This window comes from Atta cephalotes (genome assembly GCF_000143395.1).
Source record: "Atta cephalotes unplaced genomic scaffold scaffold00048, whole genome shotgun sequence".
Lineage (NCBI taxonomy): Eukaryota > Metazoa > Arthropoda > Insecta > Hymenoptera > Formicidae > Atta > Atta cephalotes.
The window spans coordinates 678,034-683,231 of NW_012130112.1; positions in this window are offsets into that span (position 1 = coordinate 678,034).

Sequence of the window (5,198 nt, forward strand, 5' to 3'; positions counted from 1 at the left end):
GAGAGAGAGAGAGAGAAAGAGAGAGAGGAGAAACAGAGCGTAAATTCCGTTTAATAAGACAAGCGAAAAGATACGCGAATAAATGCAGATTAATTGCCTTCTGAAACGAGTCTCTTAAGGATCGTAACAAAAATTACACAGTGTATGAGATAAAGAACTACAGAGAGTTGTAGTCGTAAAAGATTCGGAACAAACAGTCAAGATAAATAACAGGAAAGATTAAGACCAAAGACTGAGTGACGTTGAAGAAACTGAGAGATGAAGGACACAACTCTTTGATATTTGCATACTGCACTCACACTATGAGGGAGGAATTTTGGCGAGGGGGTTAGGGGAGAAGGAGAAGCGGAGAGGACCGACGCGACGGTTCAGTGTGAGAGCGCGCGACCTCCTTCTCTCGCGGAGTGTTAAATTAAATTATTATTATCCCCATTATCATTAAGCATGCCGAGTACTAATACCCCCCCCCCCCTCCCCTCAATCCCGATATACATCTCGGAAGTCCGCGTGTGCGTGTACATATACACACGTACACACCCTTACGGATGCAATACGTGCAATGTATATACGTCTCCGCGTATTTGTAGGCAGATCGAGGTACGAGATGTCGACGTGTATATAATTCTCTCGGGACGCCATTAAATTGTATTAATCCACTTCCATCACGAAATTGAAGTTCATACACGATAAATGTACGTACGTACCTGCCGCGATACGCTTGACGTACGCGAAGTGTGTAAGCCCTTCCCCCCCCCTTCCCTTCTCCATCCTTCAGTTTTCTCCGGTGCACCCCTTACATTCTTATCGATCTTGTGCGACAAATTTTTTTTTTACTCGACGATATCTCGCGCGAGGATCGCGTGTAACCCTCGTACCGTTTCGTACTTATTAATCCCGGCGGGGGAGAACAGCGCGATGAGCAAAGTTAACCGTAAGGGAATCGTTTAAGTGTCAGTACTTCGCTACAGGGCGTTTTAATCACCGACACTTTATCCCTTACATTACTCAGGAATCGATTATGTCAAAGAGCAAGATCTCTTGTAGATGAGACCAAATAAATATCACCTTTTTTGCGCTGATGTGTTTCTCCATTAATTTGTTTTCACTCAAATTAACGGGGCGATAGCAGGTAATGTTCGTACTTTTCGAGCAGATCGATAATCAGAGACAATATCAAAACTCTGTTAAATTAAGCATAGTTGATACGCAATCGCGACACACCACGGTGGTAATTGGATCGTACAGTACTGCGGCGGAGGTACGTTCGTTCGAGCTTCATTCGTGTTTTCCGACAATGCCGTTGTTTATCCCATATCGCGAAATGAGTTTCGGAATGAGTGGCGTGGGAGTGCGGGTAGCGCGAGGATGCAACAAGAGTGGGGATTGATAGTAGATATAGTTGGGCGCGATTTCTCGGAAATGCATATCTCGTATGCTGCAATCGTTTCGTGAATTGAAGAGCTTTGAAAAAATGCCAGAGGCTGCGGTTTTCGTAGATTGTGGAGGGGACTGGAATGGAAAGGGAGCAAAAAACGACAACATACTTTTTATCCACTGCCTAGTCGCCGATGCGCTCTATTTTTTTCACGCGTTTTACATCCGTAAACCAAATATTCTTCCAATTCCAATTGTTGTCTCTCGTAAAGCTTGCATGTTCTACGTATACGTGCTCGTATTAATCCTTAAGTGATCGTCCGAGCAGTTGTCATCACACACAAGTGGTCATGCGCGACGTATTCTGTGCTCAGGAAATAACGCTGTATTTACATGTTATGCTTAGAGTTTTTATTCCTATTTGATTTTTTCTAAGGTCCTACTTTTTATATTACCTTTTAATACTAATTTTTGTACTTCATTCAAATATTTAATACAACAGAATACTTTCACAGCATATTCCAGAGGTAAAGTTGAGTAAAAACCTTAATACGGAAATATTAAGACTGCAAGAATTTTTTTAATTATAAGTATAACTTTAATAGATAAAAATTATTTTACTTTAAGGCTTTAAACTCTTCTTTGTTGTATTGTATTCCTATTATTATTTTTAAATTTTTTGGAACATTCTAAAACAATTCTATTACAAAAATATTAAGGCTAATAATTTTTGAATTACAAAAATTACTATCTTTTTATCAATTATAATTCAGAAACTATATATAGCTTTGACATTTTCATATTAGATTATCGTATTTCGTATCATTATTTTTTACTCTACCTCTAGAACGCTATAACAATATTTTACAGTGATTGTGAGACACTCTGTACATTATTGTTTGCAATTGTGATTAATCAATCAATCAATTGAATAATCAATTTGCTAACTACTAATTAAAAAATTAATCGTTATTTATTAATTATTAATTTTTGGTTACAGAATAGATCAAACTTATAACAATTTCTTTTCCAATTTACATAAAAACAAAATAATTCATCGACCAATATCGATTTGAACATTTTTTCGACAAACGCATTCTTTAATAAGAGTTCTTTAATAATAGCAATAAAAATTATAAATATAATTTTTTTAGATATAATTAAAAATTAACGATTCATACAATTAATTTTTAATCGATTACTTTACTTCAAAAGAAACAATCGATTAATTGTTTCACAAATAATTTCATTAATTGATTACATCAATCATGATTATATCATACTTACTAGGGTATCCGGTAAGTTTTGACAAAGCGCTAGTGTGTAAATAGAGCGGATTAAACTAAATCAAAGAATCCTCTACCATTTTGCAATTTTTGCAATTTTTTTATCTTATAAATATAAATGTCTAAAATCGACACATAAAACAATTTTAAAGTACCTTTATGAGTTCTTTAAGAAACATTTGAGATGTTTCATAAAGAACTCTGAAAGAAATCTTAAAATTGTCTTATGTGTCGATTTTACTCGCTTATTCAACAATCTTTAGAAATTTCGGTTAGTAAATAGTATTTCGTTCATTATTGCGAAATTGCAAAATAATAGAAGACTTTTCGACTCAGTCCGCTTTATCTGCATACGAGCGCTTTATTAAAACTTATCGAACATTCTGTACATTTCAAATTTTTAGTCAATTATTTTAATTAAAAAATAAAACAATCTCTATTAATGATCAATACTAGATACTTTATTCATATATTTACAGCCTAATAAACAAAAAAACATAATACGAAAATTTAAAACATTAGAAAAAATATGATATAATGAACGACGTATACATGCAGAGGACTGCACAAAATCTGAAATTAAAAAGAAATTAATTTTGTTATTGTGATTTTGACGTCGCATTGCGCAAAATAGCGTGAAAACACTGTTAATATTCTATGTCTAAAAGATTACTAAGAGGGTTAGATGGAGGAAGACCACTCGGATGTTATTTTATGCAGTTTTATTCGAATATGACATTCTCTGTGCGTCAGCATGGCCGCTTAAGGATTAAAAGAAGAAACGAGATGTCGCAAACCCGCGAATTGTCTCCATTTGATATTTTGATCTTGACGAAATTTTAATAGATTTCAATTGCCCAGCCATCTCGAGCGAGTAGATAATGTGAGTCCAAACAGTTTCAAGTGATCGTTTAAAATTCAATATGCGAAGACATCGCATTCTACGAAACTTGTCACACTCCAACTCGCGTCAATTTTATATCTCGCGTTTGTTTTTTTAAACAAAGAGATCAGCATTATAGTAGATACCTTTAGGTGTTCTCATGGATCCAAAAGTACTTTATCGTTTCTTAAACCATTTCTAATACTTAAGTATTCAAAAGTTACACTTTGCAGACTCTAATGCATAAGTCACACGGGAGACTGCTTAAAAATTCAGAAAGTCAGCACTTTAGTTATTACCAATAGACTGTCATTCCCCGTCGTGGCAGAATAAATGTATGACTACTTTCAAACGGCTAGTGCGGCAAGAATCAGTAATATCCTCGAACGCAGGCCAGCCTTTCCAAACTATATCTCTCCTATTTCATAACTTTCTCAATTTCAAGAACAGAGAAGCGAGAAAATAGCATAGGCGCCGAAAAACTCCGCACCAGTACCGAGATGGTGAGAATTTAGATACGAATATAGACATGATATTCTAGTTGAAGTAAAAAATTACTAAAGTTAAACGAGGAAACACCTTTAAAGTTGAAGGACGACGAGCGAAACTTACGCACTAGTGGCATAAAGTGACCATCACAAAGAATTTATCGTGAGAGACAGTTGTATCGAGCAACGACTAGAGGATGATAAGTGTTGATTCCTGTTGTGGAGCAATTTGCGATTGCTACCTTCAGATAGCGGGCTCGACGTGCGCGTTATCATCAGCCGTTGCACCCGTTCATAATAGCGAGCCGCAAATAGGCCATCGATGTCGTGTTGCGAACAAAAGCAAAACAGCGCGACGCGCAACGGGCAGGCCCCAGCGGATGTCCGAAACGCCGCGCATTCCCGACGCGGATCGTCGGCGATTAATCGAATCGATCGAGCAGCACGGCGCGGCAACGCGGTCGGCGGTGGCGGTGGCGGTGGAGCCTCTCGTTTGACAAAGGCCCTGATTCATGCGTCAGCGCACGAGGCACCGCCGATCCAACCGATCGCAAAAAACCACACAACACTTACCCCTGATCCGTCCGAGGCAGAATAATAACAAGATGGTCAGACCGATCCAATCCATGATGATTCGGCTCGATTTTTTACCGCCTCCGACTGCAGTTGTTCAACTCTAAGGAGAGAAGAGAAAAATCGGACTTGGCGCAAAACGCGCGCGTCGCTCTAACTGCACGCGCGAGATCGAAAATCAAATCGCTTCCTCACAGTGCACTATACTCCGGTTTCTCTTACTCCGGTCGCACACCACGCACGAGAGATGTTTTCACATTGAAAATTCACTTGTGAACAATCGTATCGTCACAAAATACATATACAAGTAATCGTCGACAGACCGTCTTGAATATTATCCTTCGTTTCTTTCTTTCCGTTTTTTTCCTTTTCTTTTAACGTTTAATTATCACTCAACCATTCCTTGTCGAGGCACCGCGCACTCATTAACCCTCTCACAGCGAGTCACGGCGATACTCACGGGGCACACGCGGGTCCCGATCGTGCGGCGAACACGCGTCGCGCGGAAATAGCGGGTGGCAGCGGCGGCGAGGAGGCATTCGGGGGAGAGATAGAGAAAGAGAGAGAGGGATAGAGAGAGAAAGAGAGAGAGAG